Source organism: Monodon monoceros, unplaced genomic scaffold, assembly GCF_005190385.1.
Source record: "Monodon monoceros isolate NGI ecotype Baffin Bay Population unplaced genomic scaffold, NGI_Narwhal_1 Super_Scaffold_19, whole genome shotgun sequence".
Lineage (NCBI taxonomy): Eukaryota > Metazoa > Chordata > Mammalia > Artiodactyla > Monodontidae > Monodon > Monodon monoceros.
In genome coordinates, this window is record NW_021703775.1 from 49198565 (window position 1) to 49218021 (window position 19457).

Below are 19457 nucleotides of genomic sequence, written 5' to 3' on the forward strand. Positions count from 1 at the left end.
TTTGTTAAGGATTAATTGACCATAGGTGTATGGGTTTATTTCTTGGCCCTCTAAAATAGATGTAAATCTTCATTACCTTGGATTTGTCATTGATTTCTTTCATATGACACCAAAAGCAAAAACAGCAAGAGAAAAAAAGAGATCAATGGGACATAATCAAAATTTAAAACCTGTGTGCCTTAATAAAGGACATCATCAAGGAAGTAAAAAGACAACTGACAGGATGTAAGAAAATTTTGCAAATCAGATATCTGATAAGTAAGTTGTATCTAGATACATACTCTTAAAGAAAAACAAACAAAAACAAAACAAAACAAACAAAAAGAAATCCTGCAACTCAATAATAATAAAAAAAATAACCTAATTAAAAATGGGTAAAGGATCTGAATGGACATTTCTCCAAACAATATGTAAAAATGGCCAATAGCACATAAAAAGATATTTAACATCATTAGTCATTAGAGAAATGCAAATCAAAATCACAGTGAGATACCACTTCCTACCCACTGGGATGACTACTTAAAAAATGGAAAATAGGGCTTCCCTGGTGGCACAGTGGTTGAGAGTCTGCCTGCCAATGCAGGGGACACGGGTTCGTGCCTCAGTCCGGGAAGATCTCACATGCTGCGGAGTGGCTGGGCCCGTGAGCCATGGCCGCTAAGCCTGCGCGTCCGGAGCCTGTGCTCCTCAATGGGAGAGGCCACAACAGTGAGAGGCCTGCGTACCACAAAAAAAAAAAAAAAAAAAGGAAAATAACAAGTGTTGGTAAAAATGTGGAGAAATTGGAACCCTTAAACACTACTGGTGGGACTGTGGTACAGTTCCTTAAAATGTTAAACATAGTGTTACCATATGACCGGGCAATTCCACTCCTAAGTACATATCCACGAGAAATGAAAACATATGTCCATATAAAAACTTGTACGTGAATGGTCATAGCAGCATTATTCATAGTAGCCAAAAAGTGGAAAAAACCCAAATGTCCATCAACTGATGAGTGGATAAATACAAAGTGATTTGTTCATACAAGAGAATATTATTCAACAATAAAAATGAACGAAGTACTAATACATGCTACAGCATAGATAAGCCTTGAAAACATTATGGTAACTGAAAGAAGCCAGTCTCCAAAAAAACACATATCCAGAATACACAAGTCTATAAAGAGAGAAAGTTGATCAGTGGTTTTCTAGGGCGGAGAGGTTTGAGAGAAAATGAAGTGTGGCTGCTAATGGGTATGGGGTTTCTTTTTGGGATGACAAAGGTGTTCTAAAATGTATTGTAGTCATAGTTGCACAAGTTTGTGAATATACTAAAAACCATTGAACTGTACAATTTAAAGATATGCTATGGGAATTGTATCCCAGTAAGGCTGTTATAAAAAAAAAATTTTGGAAGGATTTCAAAGCTTGGCCTCTGGCAGAGGAAATATTTGGGAACAAGAGTGATGGAGAATCTTTCTAGGACTCAGAAAATCATCTCAGCAGTCAGCTACCTTCTCTGCCTGTTGGTAAAGTGCACTGCAGAAAGGCATGTTCCCCAAAACAACAGGGGACCCTAAAATAGGTGATAGCAGAAGGAACAGTTTTAACAGCAATTAAAATACTTTTTGAGAGGAAGTTGGGAAAATAATAGTGCGTGACTAGTCAGCCTCTTTCTTGTAGTCAGAAAGAAGGTAAAGGGAGAGGAGTAATTGTCCTGGATGTCCTCAGGTGGGTTGCAAGACATGGATGAATGCCAAAGCCAGGGAGAAAACCTGATCTGAGCCAACACAGAGACAGATGAGTTTGGGAGGGTAGGACCAAGGCAGAGAGGAGGTACAAAATCCCTACAGAAAATGGGAATATAAGAAATGTTTGAGAGCTTTGCATCACTGAACTGTTAATAGAGGTTACCTCTGCGGAGAAGCTCAGAGTGGAAGGAGAGAGGGCACTTTCACTTTTTATTGTATTTTTCTTCCTTGTTATTAAAATTTTTTTACAAGGAACATGTGTTTGTTCATTGTAAATACATGTAAATACTTTGTGATTAACAACATAAGAATCAACTAGTTTGCTTTAGCAAATGTGAGCATGACTATTTAAATGAGAAAAAGATCAGGAAGAGAACCACCTCGCAGAATGAAGGGGAAACAGGAGAGAAAAGGAACAAAGGACGGGGGGACAAAACTCACCACCAAAACGGCATTTGGAAAGGGAAGTAAATACATTATTACTTCAATTTTTTTAAAAATTAGTGCAGAAAAGTTTTTGTAGCACAGGATAACAAATAAAGACTGTGCCCTTGATTTTGTACTTGCCTATTTCAGTGATTTTCTCAAGGTTACATAATTAAAGGTAGATGAGAATTTTAGTAAAAGAAAACTGGAATAGATAGATAATGTTGAATGCCAGGCTAATATTTTAGTTTATTCTGCAGACAATGAGGATTTCCTGAAGAATTCTGACCAAGTGGAATTGTGTTTGGTAGTGATATGGTTCCCAAACCTGGCTGTGCATCAAAATCATAGAGTTAGCTTTAAAAAATAGAGAGATTCTGGGACCTACCACCTTTCTTATTCAGTAGGTTTGGGCTAAGGTCCAGGAATCTACATTTATAAACCTCATGTGTTTCTGATGGTCTATCATATTTAGGAATGGGTGGAATAAAGGATAGATTAGAGTGCAGGAAATAATGTAAACAGGGAGAAAGACAGAAGGTTTCTGGAAAAGTTCCGGTACAGGGTGCTGCAGCACTGAACTGGAATGGTGGTAGAAAGAAAAGAATCAACATGACCATCATTATGAAGGTGGAATCAATACGATTTGGTGAGTGCTTGACTGTACTGTACATCCCATGAGGCAAATATCAGCCTGTTTTACTGACTACTGTGTATCCCAGAACCTTGCACAGTGTACCTGATGTAGTAAGGGCTAAATAATATTAACTGAATGAATGAATGAAAAAGAGAAAGGCAAAGCTGACCCCAGGGGTCTGAGTAGGGTAACTTAACACTGGTCGTACAGACATTTAGGGAATCTGGTTTCAGGAAAAATAATGGGACGGATTTTCCATGGTTGAGTCAGAAAGAATGGTGAGATGTTCAATGCTTTAGGGATTATGGGGGAAGTTGTGCCTACACCGCTCTAGGGCATTGTGGCTAGGACAGTACCGGGAAGAAGTCTGGAGAATGTTTTCACTGTTTGAAGTCTTTATATAACTGTCTACAATATTGGGCTCTGTGAGACATTCAGTTGGGTCATCAGGTCTTGCTGTGTTCTCTGACTGCAGGTGAGAGGTTCACAACTAGGTGGTTTTCTACATCTCCCCATTTGTAGCTTTTAATTAGGTCAGCTCCCCCAACACCTTCCGTCAGCATCCATGAAGGAGTTTGTACTCCAGCCATATTCACCCATTCATCCAGCTATACCCTAGCTCTTCTCACCTCAAATCCCCTTTTACATCTGTCACAGCCCTCTTCTCCACAACTCCCAACCCCAATAACCACAGTCTGCTCCTATGTCTACTTGGCCCTTGCCCTTTGGGTTCTGCTTCCCTTTCACAAAGAGATGGAGCTTTTGCTGGCTGGACCCTGAGCGTCCTCTCAGAAATGTTTTTGTACTGTCATTCTGCCTCTCTCTGCTCCTGGCCACCCTGGACATCAGCTTCCAGGCTGGGACCCCACTACACTTGCTTCATTCTCCCCAAAAGGAGGGTCAAAAAAGCATGTAACAGCTTTGAAAAAGAAATGGGACATTTCCATCCTCCTTATAAGAGGAACAAAGACCTGAACTAGTCCTGTGGTCCATTTCCATTTAGGGTGAATCATACCTGGGTGTACTTATAGATCAAATAGAATGTCATCTTTCCTATGGAATCTTAGGAATTGCTTTAAATTTTTTAATAAATTAAAATTAAAAGGACCACCCTGACACCCAGGTACCATATTACATTGGAATTAGCTGTGTGACTGTAAGCAAGTCATTTCACTTTAAATAAGGTTGATTTTGCTAAATGATGAACACTATCCCTTCTAAGTCTAACATTCTTTGACCTAGTAAATGTATCCCTTTGTTTCTGATCCCTCTATCCTGAGGTGGAGGAGAGGTTGAGATGGGGTATGTGGGCCCACAAACACTGGGGAGAAGCATGGGAGTGGCACATTGTAGTTTCCCTGGTTAATGCTGGGGAGGGAATGCCAGGAGGCCAAGTGGTCCAGCCAGGCTGGAGTGGCTTACCTGAAAAGGTTCTTCATAGCCACAGGCACCTGATGTGAGGCCTAGGAGCCAAAGTCTGCAGATAAATGAAGGTCAGAGGATTTGGGAATGTGACAGCCATGAGTAGTGGAGTCAGTACAAAATGAGAAGTGATGTGAGAAAACTCCAGGTAGATAGGCTTTGCCCTGAATTTCTATTCCCTGTTTCTGTAGGTAGTCAGTTCCACTAAAGGGGGCCAGGACAGAACTCGGCATGCTGAGGTCTAATCCTGGCTGCCTTGGCTGCATCCAAGGATTTATTGAGTACCTACTCTACTCTCTGATTACCCTTGCCCAACTCCCTTCCCCAGACAAGCAACATTCTGCTGTTACCAGTTTTCCCAGAGTCAGACTGATGCACCTGGAGACATTCTCCCACTGTCTCAACTAGATGTTATTGAATGGAGGAGCTACATTTCCAGTCATCAAAGGGAACAATAGGTAATGTTATGTAAAGAAAGGGAGAGGGTAATGTGTGTTTGTGGAACCAAGGAGCTAGGCCCCATTTTGTCAGGAGTGCAAACTTCTGGGTCTTCAGAGAGGTAAGGGTGTCATATGTACAGGATGTCACATTGTACTCTGCCCCTTCAATTCTTTATCTGTGAAGGGAGCTGCTACTTGGGAAGACAAGTCTTTATTATAAGGATTGTTTGCTTATTTCAAACTATTTTTTTTCCCTCTTGTCCCTGATTTCTCATTCTTTTATTTTGAAAATCAACTTTAAAAAACACTTTTTGAACAGTCAGGCTATTGCCAATTTTTTACTATTATAAAAACTACCATGATAAACAGCTTTATACATACATCTTTGTATATTTGTTCAATTATTTCCTGAGGAAAAATTCCTGGAAGTAAAATTGCTGAATCAAAAGAAGTTGATGTTTTGGAGAAATTTGATAAAATTTGCTAAATTACAAGCCAGAAATGTAACAATATACATGCCATCAATCAATTATGACAGTACCCTTTCTCCATATGCAACAAACATTTTCAAATCTTTGCTAATCCTGAAAGGTTAAAAATATGTCTCCTTTTTGAATTAATTTCATTTTCAGTTACCAAAGATTTTTTTGTTACCTATGTTTATTTGCCATTTTAATTTCTTCTTTTTATGAGTTCCTTTTCCTGTTCTATGCTTATTTTTCTTTCACAACATTTAGCTTTATCTTATTTATTAGTAAGAGCTCTTTATATATTAAGACTATTAACCCTTTGTCCACCATTGAAAGTATTTTTCCAGTTTTTCCTTTGTCTTTCTTTTTCCCCCCTGGTCTCTGATTAATAACATTCTCCCATATTCCAACCAAGTGATCAAATCTGGCTTGGGAAAAACATAACCCAGAGAATCAAGAGTCTCGTAATGGATCTTCATTACTTGCTGATATATTTCCTTCTGCTACATCTCCAGGATCTCCCACTCTTGCTCCAAAAAATATGAGGCCACATCATCAAATGTCATGATCACCAGAGCAGGCTAGGCCATAGCGCTTTGTGGTCCCACCCAGCCCCAACACAGCAATGCCCAGTGTCCCAGAAGCTTCCTGGCACCTTCCCTACCCTGTGGCCTTCCATTCTGCCAGACCCCTGTTCTTTGTCTTTATCATTGTGGCATTCACTTTACTTTGTCTTTCTTGATCATAAAATTTTTTTATTTTTGTTTAGACAAATCTGATACTTGCCTTTAGAAGAAAAAATCCTGAAGGAAGCCAGAGGAAAAAATCACATTAATTATAGGAAACAAAGATAAGAATTTCGTCAGACTTCTCCTTAAAAACCATGTAAGCGAGAAGAGAATAGAGTGAAATATTTAAAGTGTTGAACCAAAAACAAAAGCCACCAAACTAGAATACTGTATCCAGTGAAATTATCCTTCAAAAGTGAAGAAGTAGAAACTAACACAACATTGTAAAACAACTATACCCCAATAAAAAAATAATAAAATTAAAAAATTAATTAATAGGGGGTTTCCCTGGTGGTGCAGTGGTTGAGAGTCTGCCTGCTGATGCAGGGGACACAGGTTCGTGCCCCGGTCCAGGAAGATCCCACATGCCGCGGAGTGGCTGGGCCCATGAGCCATGGCCACTGAGCCTGCGCGTCTGGAGCCTGTGCTCCGCAACGGGAGAGGCCACAACAGTGAGAGGCCCGCGTACGGAAAAAAAAATAATAATAATTAATGTTTTTAAAAGTGAAGGAGAAATAAAGACTTTTTCAGACAAAGAAAAGCAAGGGAATTTATCACGTCATCCTGCCCTTGCAAGGAGTGTTAAAAGAAGCTCTTCAGAGAGAAGAATATATAGATCATATATACAGAACTATAGAATATATAGATCAGAAACTCAGATCTACATTTGAAGAAAGAAGAATATTAGAGAAGAAACCAATGAAAGTAAAATAAAATCTTATATTTTTGTTATTCTTAATTGATCTAATAGATAACTGCTATTAGATCTAATAGATCTATTAGATCTAATAGATATTGATGTAATAGATATTGTTCAAAAATAACAATAGCAATAATGTATTGGTTGATTATAGCTTATGAATAAGTGAAATGAATGACAGCAATATTATAAGGGACAAGAGGGAATAATTGGGAATACTCTGTTATAAGGTACCTGTCCTACCTATGAAGCAGTACAATGTTATTTTAAAATAGACTTAAGGACTTCCCCAGTGGCGCAGTGGTTAAGAATCCACCTGCCAGTGCAGGGAACACGGGTTTGAGCCTCGGTCTGGGAAGATCCCACATGCCGTGGAGCAACTAAGCCCATGCACCTGAACTACTGAGCCTACTCTCTAGAGCCCGCAAGCCACAACTACTGAAGTCCGCACGCCTAGAACCTGTGCTCCACAATAAGAGAAGCCACTGCAATGAGAAGCCCGTGCACCGCAATGAAGAGTAGCCCCCTCTTGCCGCAACTAGAGAAAGCCTGCACACAGCAGCCAAGACCCAACGCAGCCAAATAAATAAATAAAATCCTTTTTAAAAATTTTAAAAATAAAGTAGACTTAAATTGGTTGTAAATGTGTATTGCAAACCCTAGGGCAAGCGTTTTTAAAAATTTTAAAGAAGTATAATTAATGTGCTAAGAGAAAATGGAATAATATAAAATGCTCAATTAAAAACAGAGAAGGCAGGATGGGAGGAAGCAGGACTATGTGAGGTCACTTCCTGTGTGCAGGGTGGCTTCCTGCCTCCCACCCTTGCTCTCTTTTTGGCTGCCCTCGTGGTTGCATGCAGGCCCCTGGGAAGGGCCTGTCCCAGTCAGCTCTGGCCTACCACCGCAGCAATCCCACCTGGCTGAAGTTAACTTCTGACAACAGGAAGGAGCAGATCTACAAACTGGCCAAGAAGGGCCTGCCTCAGGGTGATCCTGAGAGTCTCACATGGTGTTGTTTTATGACAGGCAATAAAATCTTGAGAATTCTTAAGTCCAAAGGACTTTCTCCTGATCGTCCTGAGTACCTCTAGCATTTAATTAAGAAAGTTGTTGCTGTTCGGAAGCATCTTCAGAGAAACAGAAAGGATAAAGATGCTAAATTCCTTCTGATTCTGATTAATAGCTGCATTCACAGGTTGGCTCAATACTGTAAAACCAAACCAGTCCTCCCCTCACGCCCCCCCCCCAATTTGGAGATACTAGTTATCCACAGCCTCTGCCCTGGTTGCATAAATTTGTCCATGTACTTAAGCAATAAAATCATTGTTTAACTAGAAAAAAAAAAACAGAGAAGGCAGAAAAAGAGGGGAAGACAAGAAACAAGGGACAAGTGCAATGACTAGAAAACAGTTGCAAATATTGTAGACATTAATCCAATTATATCAATAATCATTTTAAATATGAGTGATCTAAATACACCAATTAAAAGACAGAGACTGATGGGGCTTCCCTGGTGGCACAGTGGTTGAGAGTCCGCCTACCGATGCAGGGGACACGGGTTTGTGCCCCGGTCCGGGAGGATCCCACATGCCACAGAGCGGCTGGGCCTGTGAGCCATGGCCACTGAGCCTGCGCGTCCGGAGCCTGTGCTCCGCAACGGGAGAGGCCACAACAGCGAGAGACCCGCATACCGCAAAAAACAAAAATAAAATAAAATAAAATAAAAAACTACAATGAGGTATCACTTCACACCAGTCAGAATTGCCATCATTGAAAAGTCTACAAATAATAAATGCTGGAGAGGGTGTGGAGGAAAGGGAGCCCTTCTACACTGTTGGTGGGAATGTAAATTGGTGCAACCACTCTGGAAAACAGTATGGAGGTTCCTTAAAAAACTAAAAATAGAGTTACTATATGATCCTGCACTCCTAGGCCTATATCTGAGGAACATGCTAACTCAAAAGATACACGTACCCCAATAGTCATGGCAGCACTATTTACAATGGCCAAGACATGGAAGCAACCTAAGTGTTCATCAACAGATAAATGGATAAAGAAGATGTGGTATACACACACACACACACACACACACACACACACACACACATGGACTTCCTTGGTGGCGCAGTGGTTAAAACTCCACGCTCTCAATGCAGGGGTCCCAGGTTCCCAGGTTCAATCCCTGCTCAAGGAACTAGATCCCACATGCATCCCGCAACTAAAAGTTTGCATGTCACAACTAAGGAGCCGCCTGCCACAACTAAGGAGCCTGTGAGCCACAACTAAGGAGCACAAATGCCACTACTACAGAGCACACCTGCCACAACCAAGACCTGGAGTAACCAAATAAATAAAATAAAAAAATATTGGACTTCCCTGATGGCGCAGTGGTTAAGAATCCACCTGCCAATGCAGGGGACACGGGTTCGAGCCCTGGTTCGGAAAGATCCCACATGCCACAGACCAACTAAGTCTATGTGTCACAACTACTGAACCTGCGCTCCAGAGCCCACAAGCCACAACTACTGAGCCCTCGTCCCACAACTACTGAAACCTGTGTGCCTAGAGCACATGCTCCACAACAAGAGAAGCCACCACAATGAGAAGCCCATGCACTGGCAACAAGAGAAGCCCCCACTCGCCACAAATAGAGAAAAGCCCGCGTGCAGCAATGAAGATCCAACACAGCCAAAAATAAATTAATTAATTAAAAAAATATATATAGATAGATAAACACACACACACACTGGAATATTACCCAGCCATAAAAAAGAATGAAATCTTGCCATTTGCAGCAACATGGAGGGACCTAGAGATTATCATATTAAGTGAAGTAAGTCAGACAAAGACAATCATACAATATCACTTACAAGTGGAATCTAAAAAAATGATATAAATGAACTAATTTACAAAACAGAAACAGACTCACAGACATAGGAAACAAACTTACGGTTACAAAACCATAACCATATGGTTGTGAGGGGTTGGCAGGGGCAGGGTAGAGATAAATTAGGAGTTTGGGATTAACATATACACACTACTACATATAATATAGATAAACAACAAGGACCTACTGCAAGGCACAGGGAACTATATTCAATATCTTGCAATAACTTATAATGGAAAAGAATCTGAAAAAGAATATGTATATATTCAATTATATATATAACTGAATCACTTTGCTGTACACCTAAAACTAATACAACATTGTAAATTAACTATACTTCAATTTTTTAAAATGGTTTAAAATTATATTTGCCTTGGGAATGTTTCTTTTTTAAATGGTCCTGTCTGTTTACTGAAGGACAATTTATATACCATAAACTTACCCATTGTAAGTTTACAGTTATATCAGTACTTCCAATAGAATTTGTACATGGTAGAAATGTTCTGTGATAAGCAAAGTCTAATCAGCAGCACTAGCCACCCAAAATGTGGCTAGTGTAACCTAGAAAATATATTTTAAAATATTTTTATTGAGGTAAAATTCATGCTATATAAAATTTGCCATTTTAACCATTTTAAAGTGTACAATTCACTGGCATTTATTATTTTCACAGTGTTACATAACCATCTCTATCTAGTTCCAAAATATTTCATCACCCCAAAAGAAAACTCCACACCCATCAAGCAGTAACTCCTCCTATCTCCTTCCCCCACCCTTTAGTAACCTGTAATCTGCTTTCTGTCTCTTTAGATTTGCCTATTCTGGATATTTCATATAAATGGAGTCATACAATATGTGACTCTTTGTATCTGACTTCTTTCACTTAGCATAATGTTTTCAAGGTTCATCCATGTTGCAGCGTGTGCCAGTATTCCATTCTTTTTTATTGATGTACCACAGTTCGTTTATCCATTCGTCAGTTGATGGACATTTGGGTTGTTTCCACCTTTTGGTTATTGTAAATAGTGCTGGTATGAAAATTCATACCAACTTTTGTTTGAATATCTGTTTTCAGTTCTTTTGGGTATATATCTAGGAGTGGAATTGTTTGGACATGTGATAATTCTGTTTAACTTTTTTAAGAAACTGCCAGCATGTTTTCCTCAGCAGCTCTATTACTTTACATTCCCAGGAGCAATGTACAATGATTCCAGTTTCTCTGCATCCTCATCAACACTTGTTCTTTTCTTTTCTTTTCTTTTTTTAAATTATAGCTATCCTAGTGCGTGTGAAGTAGCATCTCATTGTGGTTCTGATGTGCATTTCTCTGGTGACTAATTATGCTGAGCACCTTTCATGTGCTTATTGGCCAGTTGTATGTCATCTTTGGAGAAATGTCTGTTTGGTTCTTTGCCCATTTTGGAATTGTGTTGTTTGTCTTTTTGTTATTCAGTTGCAAGAATTCTACATGTGTTCCGGATATTCCTTATCAAATATATGATTTGCAAATATTTTCTCCCATTCTGTTTGTTGTTTTTTCACTTTTGATGGTGTCCTTTTGTTCACAAACATTTTTAATTTTTATGCCAAATTTATCTATTTTTTCTTTTGTTACTTGTACTTTTGATGTCATATCTCAAACTCTATTGCCAAAGCAAAGGTTATAAAGATTTACTCATATATTTTCTTCTAAGAGTTTTATAGTTTTAGCCCTTACATTTAGGTCTTTGGTTTATTTTGAGTTAATATTCATATATGGTGTAAGGTAGGGATCCAACTTCACTCTTTTGCATGTGGCTATTCAGTTGCCCCAGAGTGATTTATTGAAGAGATTATTCTTTCCTTATTGAAAGGTCTTGGCACCATTTAATTGACCATAGGTTTATGGATTTATTTCTGGACACTCAATTCTATTCCTCTGAATAATACAATTTTAATAAATTTAAATAGCCACATGTGCCTAGTGGCAACCATATTGGAGAGCACAAAATTAGATGAGTTTTAGTTAATTCAGTTGTGCAACCATCACCACAATCCAGATTTAGAACACTTCCATCATGGGATTCTTCTTCTTTTTTTTAATTAATTAATTAATTAATTAATTTGCCTGCGTTGGGTCTTCGTTGCTACACGCGGGCTTTCTCTAGTTGTGGCGAGCAGGAGCTACTCTTCGTTGTGGTTCACGGGCTTCTCATTGCGGTGGCTTCCCTTGTTGCAGAGCACAGGCTCTAGGCGTGCAGGCTTCTGTAGTTGTGGCATGCAGGCTCAGTAGTTGTGGCTCGTGGGCTCTAGAGTGCAGGCTAAGTAGTTGTGGCACACAGGCTTAGTTGCTCCGCAGCATGTGGGATCTTCCCGGACCAGGGCTCGAACCCATGTCCCCTCCATTGGCAGGCGGATTCTTAACCACTGCACCACCGGGGAAGCCCTATCATGGGATTCTTAATAATTTTTAATTTCTGTTACTTCTTTCCACTTACGATTTTTTAGTTTTACTCCAATTAAGTTTTGACTATGATCCAGCCTTTAGGTATATGTATAATTTTTATGTTAGCAGAATTCATAAACTTTTGGATTAACTTGTTGGCTATTTTTCCTTTTGACTGTTAATTGACATCAGGGCAAAAAGAAAATGAGAATTTTGCTTAAGAATGGAGGTCAGATGGAAAAGAGAGGAAATTTGGGAGTAGAGGGCATATCATGGGAAAGGTGATAGAGGGGACATCAGGAGCACAATGGACACAACCAGGCCCACTTTTCCAGGGTCAGATCAAGAAGGGGAAAAATTGTTAGGGCAAAATCTCTCCTAGCCAGGGTTCTTTTGGTAAGTGTTCACTCTTTAGGGGATAAAATGTCCAATATTTCATTTTTTTTTTCTCCCTCTGTTCTCTTCTGAGATGGTGAACTGGCTTACAGAGGAGGAGTATCACTTACATGACCACATGGCAGTGGAGGCACTGGGACCCGTATGATGTCTTCTGGCTCCTTACTGGCCTTGGTTGTAAAGTGATTCAATCAGACAGTTTTCTGAACTGGAGACAACTGAAGAAAAGCTAGTCCTGTCTGACTATTGTGGTTGATATGCTGGCGACCATGACTGGATCCCCATCACCACAACTATGTGTTCTTGGTGCTAATGTTCCCCACCTCTGAATTTCTCTTTATTCTATCCCCCATTCTTCCCCAGTCCGCTGAAGCTCCTAGCCCTAGCCCTCTCCTTTACCTCCCAACATGGTGGCACTGATGGTCCCTGGGCTTCTTCTCCTAGGGCAGCAAGTTTTGGGTAGAAGTATACTTCACGTTATGGAAGAAATAGTATAGTCTGGACTCCCCTGGTGGCACAGTGGTTAAGAATCTTCCTGCCAATACAGGGGACACGGATTCAATCCCTGGCCCAGGAAGATTCCACATGCAGCGGAGTAACTAAGCCTGTGCACCAGATCTGGTGAGCCTGCGCTCTAGAACCTGTGAGCCACAATTACTGAGCCCTCATGCCACAACTACTGAAGCCTGCATGCCTAGAGCCCGTGTTCCACAGCAGGAGAAGCCACCGCAATGAGAAGCCCAGGCACCACAACGAAGAGTAGCCCCCACTTGCCACAAGTAGAGAAAGCCCGGGCGCAGCAACAAAGACCCAATGCAGCCAAAAATAAATATATAAAATAAATAATAATAATAAAAGAAAGAAAGAAATAGTATGGTCTGAGTCCTTCAGGTTAGTCATTGATGTGTAAAGTAATTTAGAAAGTCTTTCATCTTTTCATGACACCAGGTTTTCACCACAATTTTTTTTTTTACTGGAAAAAGAGCTGAGTAATGATTTTTTAAAGCAGGTATCCATCCTTCTCCTGAAGCTCTGAAACCTATTGCTACAGTGGATGGCAAGTCCCATGAGAGCAAGATTTGGAGAATATAGAAATATATATGACAATCTCTCTCTCTCTCTCTCTCTCTCTCTCTCTCTATATATATATATATATATATATATATTTCCCCTGTGTTATACTCTCTCTTCCCCATACGCTCCATAAAAGAAAGACCTTGTACACCTTTTTCACTTCTGCACCCGACCTCCTACAATAGTGCATGGCATATAAGAAGGGCATACGGGCTTCCATGGTGGCGCAGTGGTTGAGAGTCCACCTGCCGATGTAGGTGACGCGTGTTTGTGCCCCGGTCCGGAAAGATCCCACATACCGCGGAGCGGCTGGCCCCGTGAGCCATGGCCGCTGAGCCTGCGCGTCCGGAGCCTGTGCTCCGCTATGGGAGAGACCACAACAGTGAGAGGCCCGCGTACCGCAAAAATAAATAAATAAATAAATAAATAAAAGAAGGGCATACCAGTTTCCTGGGTGGGTGGGTGAATGAATGGGGTACAACTGCATCCTGCATTGTTCAGTGTGACTAAATTTAGGAAGAAAATTGTGCTGCTAATAAAAAAACTAAGCAGAAATGAGTTTCAAACCACCTAATTGTTTTGTTTGCTCATGCCACTATTTTCTCTGAGTCCAGAATTAACTGTTTCATCTAGTTATTGATCAATGTTACAAAAAGCTAATGCTAATACAAATAATTCTTCAATCTCTGCCCTTACCAAGGGGAACTGCTACACATATAATTCAAATGATCAGATAAATGTGTACCTGATGTGCATATGTTTTTAAGTTGAGGAATTTCTGGCCTTAAGGTTAATTTTAAGCAGTCAGACTTGGTCTTACACATTACATATTTTCATTAACACTGTTGCTGCCTAGAGAAAAATTTCCCTCTATTGGGAAATTTGCTATGAGTTGCTATGAGTAATTCAAAATTTTTTGATTCTGAAAGTAATATGAACTTACTGTAGAAAATTTGAAAATTGACAAGAACTTTGTTTTGCTGAGTTGGTGGTGGATGTATGCATATTTGGAGAAGCAATTTTTTCTGTATAAAAAAGGAGAGAGATTCTGAGACCTGAGATGGGGAAGATCTGGAATTGAGGAAGCCAGAAATCAGCCTATCTAGGTACCAGCTTGTCTAAGTGCTACCCAGGAAAGGACAACAAAAAGGAAACCTTGTTTGGCTTGTAGCTGGAGAGAAGCGAGAGATGAAGCATATATTAGTCAGGGTTCTCCAGAAAATCAGAACCAATGGGCGATATAAAAATAGACTTATTAGGAGGAATTGCCTCACACAGTTATGGAGGCTGAGAAGTCCTATTTGCCATCTGTAAGCTGGAGACCCAGGAAAGCTGGTGATGTAGTTCAAGTCCAAGTCAAAAGGCCTGAGAACCAAGAGAACTGATGGTATACCTTTTAGTACAGTTCAAAGGCCTGAACCGGAGAGCCAATGGAGTAAGTTCCAGTGCCAGGGCAGGAGACTACCTATGTCCAGCTCAAGTAGTCAGGCAGAGAGAGCAAATTCTCCCTTCCTTCACCTTTTTGTTCTATTCAGACCCTCAACAGATTACATAATTGGAAAGGGAATCTGCTTTATTCAGTCTAGGGATTCAAATGCTAATCTCTTACGGAAACACCTTCACAGACACACCTAGAAATAATGTTAACTGGATATCTGGACATCCCATGGCCCAGTCAAGTTGACACATAAAATTAGCCATCACAAGGCACACCTGAAGGAAATATAGGAAGGGTTGTGAACTGTACAGTGTAAAACTCTCCTCTGTCTTCTTATAAAATCTTGAATACAAATCAACACTTGGTCTTAATGGAATTCTCCTGGGGAAAAAAGAGATATTGAGTCCTATTTAGCAATCGGTTGCAGGCTATGACAGAACCATATTAGCCATAGGGACTAACACGGAAAAATCTGAAAAGAAGAAAATGTAAACGCTCTAATTCCACTTTACAACAATGACCTTGTGGTATGTTTCTTACCTTCTTTTGCATATGTATGTATATATATGTTTGTGAGTATACATATGCAATAAAATTGGGACTGCATTGTATAAATAGTTTTCTGTTCTACAGTTTTTACCTTACATTAAATCATGACTATTGAATATTATTAAATATTATTCAAAAACATGATATTTAGTGCCTGTGTAATAGTTCATGAATACAGATATACCAAAGTTATTTCATTACATCTCTATTATAGATATTTATCACTTTCCAACTTTTTATTATTACAAGAACTCTAGCGTGAATATCTTTTAATGTAAATCTACATGGGCATCTATAATTCTTTCCTTAGGGTCGAGTTTAGCCAGTCAAAGGGCATGAAACTTTTTGACTCTTGATCTATTCTGCCATTTTGCCAAAACACCTTTCAAAGTGCGTGATTTACACTGTCACTAGCACAACAACAGAAAGATTATTTTCACCTGTTTTTGTAGTTTATATAAATGAAATCACAAGTTGTGTTCTCTTTTGAGTCTGATTTCTTTTCCGCAATACATGTTTGTGAGATTCATTCATATTGTTGCATACAGTTGCAGATTGTTTCTTCTTATTGCTGTTAGAGTTCATTGTGTGACTATACCACAATTTATTTATCCATTGATGAGCATTTGGGCATTTTCCTATTCGGCATTATTATGAATAGTGCTGCTCTGACGTGTCTTTTGGAGAATACAAGTCCACTTTTCTATGGTTAGTTACCTAGAAGTAGAATTGCTGAGTATACACATATTTAACTTTAATAGATAATGTCAAAATTGTTTCTGAAGTGGTCATAACCAATTTACATCCCATCAGCAAGGTGCGAGAGTTACAGTTGCTTCACATCCTTACCAATGTTTAGTATTGTTGGTGGGTTTTTTTTTTTTAACATCTTTATTGGAGTATAATTGCTTTACAATGTTGTGTTAGCTTCTTCTGTATAACAAAGAAAATCAGCTATATGTATACATATATCCCCTCCCTCTTGCATCTCACTCCCACCCTCCCTATCCTACACCTCTAGGTGGTCACAAAGCACCGAGCTGATCTCCCTGTGCTGCTTCCCACTAGCTATCTATTTTACATTTGGTAGTGTGTATATGTCAATGCTACTCTCTCACTTCGTCCCAGCTTATGCTTCCCCCTCCCCGTATCCTCAGGTCCATTCTCTACATCTGTGTCTTTATTCCTGTCCTGCCCCTAGGTTCATCAGAACCTTTTTTTGTTTGTTTAGATTCCATATATATGTGTTAGCATACAGTATTTGTTTTTCTCTTTCTGACTTACTTCACTCTGTATGACAGACTCTAGGTCCATCCATCTCACTACAAATAACTCAGTTTTGTTTCTTTTTATGGCTAATATTCCATTGTATATATGTGCCACATCTTCTTTATCCATTCATCTGTCAATGGACACTTAGGTTGCTTCCATGTCCTGGCTATTGTAAATAGAGCTGCAGTGAACATTGTGGTACATGACTCTTCTTGAATTATGGTTTTCTCAGGGTATATGCCCAGTAGTGGGATTGCTGGGTCATATGGTAGTTCTATTTGTAGTTTTTTAAGGAACCTCCATACTGTTCTCCATAGTGGCTGTATCAATTTACATTCCCACCAACAGTGCAAGAGGGTTCCCTTTTCTCCACACCCTCTCCAGCATTTATTGTTTGTAGAATTTTTGATGATGGCCATTCTGACCAGTGTGAAGTGATACCTCATTCTGGTGGGTATGTAACACTATCTCATTGTGGTTTTAATTTGAGTTTTCCTGATGACTAATATTGAGCGCCTTTTCATATGTTTATTAGCCATTTAGATATACTCTTTTGAGAAGTATCTGTTCAAATTTTTGCTCTTTTTTTTTCTCTATCCAGTAAGTTGGATACATGCATGCAAATATCTTTTCCTACTCTATGGGTTCTCTTTTTACTTTCTCAATGGTATCTTTGCATGAACAGAAGTTTTTAATTTTAATATGGTTAATTTATCAATTTTTTCTTTAATGGTTAGTGCTTTTCATGACTGTTTAAATAATCTTTACCCATTCCAAGACCATGAAGATGTTCTGAAAGTTTTTTTTTCTCCTTCATATTTAGATTTGGAATCCATCTGGAGTTGTTTAATGTGTATGGTGTGAGGTAAGGGTTCAGATACATTTTATTCCATACAAATTGTCAATTCACTTAGCACCATTTAATTGAAAAACCGTCTTTTACCCTCTGCCTTACATTATTTATTGCCTTTGCTATAAATCAGGTGACCATGCATATGTGGTTCTCTTTCTCCATTCTGTTCCAGTGGTTGATTGGTTTGTGTATTCTTGAACCAATATAATAATGTCTTAATTACTAGAATATCTGGCAGTTTAAGTTCTTCAGCTTGTTTTCAAGATTGCCTTGTTTGCCCACTTTTATAATGGGATACTAGGGAATTTTTTCTTATTGCTATGTAAAAATTTCTTACTTATAAAGTATGTTCATCCTTGCCTGTTATATGTAATATAAATATCTTCCCATTTGTCATTTGACTTTTGATTTTATTTATAGTTTCTCTTGCCATAGTGTAGTATTAAATTCTTACAAACTAAAGTCTATTGATATTTTGTGGTTTTCACCCCCCAACTATTTTTACACTTACAAAATTTTTCCCCAATCCCCATGAAATTTAATGTAACATTTATATCCAAAATATGGAGCATGTGTGACTACACAAAAACAAATATCTTCTGCTTAAAATAATCAGTTGTCCTCTTTACTTCCTAGAGTAGGAAGATGAGGTTCAAGGAGGGAAAGAGGGGAGTCAGTACTGCTTAAAATTAGAAAATGAGAATTCCAAGAAAGCATTGGCTTACTTCCCTGAATTGCATCTGCATGGGTCAGTTACCCTTGGTAGAAAAAAACTGTTGCCCCTATTTCATCTGATTTCTCTGGGCAGGTTACTGACCCAATCGGCAGAGAGGATTGCTATGTTAGTGTTATGAGGAGCTGATGGGTCTGGGTTCCAAGGGCTGGAGCTGAAGCTGACAGCTAGCCAGGATCACCCTGCTCCAGAAGTGATCAGCACTCATAATCAAGAGCCTGCTGGACAGGGCACTATCCTTGCCTTCAGAAGGACGGTCTCAACCCTGTGGCTCACAGGAGGCTGCCTGGGAGCTACTGGCCAAATCAGTGAGGTTTGTAAATATGCCTGACCAAAACAGCAATGGCAGATCAGCTCACAGAATTCCCTGTGTTTACTGTCTCTTCTGGAAGCACAAGGAGAAAGAAGGTAGTTTGGTTATCTGATTTCTTTTTGACAAAACCAAACGATTGTAGTGATTATTAAGAGAGAGTAGAAGCTCAACCAATGAGGGGGAAATATGGTTTTCATTCTAGATTTATTTTGATCCTGTGCTCATTTTTTTGTCTGCAGGGGAAAAAAGGGGAAGCCATGAAACCCCTCTTGGCACTATGTGTGTTGTACTTAGTCTGTGGCCAAAGAGAGGTTTTTTGTTGTTGTTGTTGTTGTTTTTTATGTACTTTTGGCTGTGTTGGGTCTTCGTTTCTGTGCAAGGGCTTTCTCTAGTTGTAGCAAGCGGGGGCCACTCTTCATCACGCTGCGCAGGCCTCTCACTGTTGCGGCCTCTCTTGTTGCGGAGCACAGGCTCCAGATGTGCAGGCTTAGTCGTTGTGGCTCACGGGCCCAGCCGCTCCGCGGCATGTGGGATCTTCCCAGACCAGGGCTCGAACCCGTGTCCCCTGCATTGGCAGGCAGATTCTCAACCACTGTGCCACCAGGGAAGCCCCAAAGAGAGTTTTATGGGAAAGTTTGCTGTGGGCCAGTGAAGCATTTTCTGTTTCATCATTTTAAAAACAAAAACATTAACTAAAACAAAATCTCTCATCTCCTCCCACAAAAAGAAGAAGGAGGAGGAGAAGGAGAAGGGGGAGGGGGAGGGGGAGGAGAAGAAGAAGAAGAAGAAGAGGAAGAAGAAGAAGAAGAAATGGAAGAAGAAGAAGAAGAAATAAGGAGAAGGAGAAGGAGAAGGAGAAGAAGAAGAAGAAGAAGAAGAAGAAGAAGAAGAAGAAGAAGAAG

General features: G+C 39.7%; 1 pseudogene; it reads left to right on the forward strand.

The window, feature by feature from the left end:
- Nucleotides 1-7469: 7469 nt before the first annotated feature.
- Nucleotides 7470-7908, forward strand: LOC114901118 (annotated as a pseudogene).
- The last annotated feature ends 11549 nt before the right edge of the window (nt 7909-19457 follow it).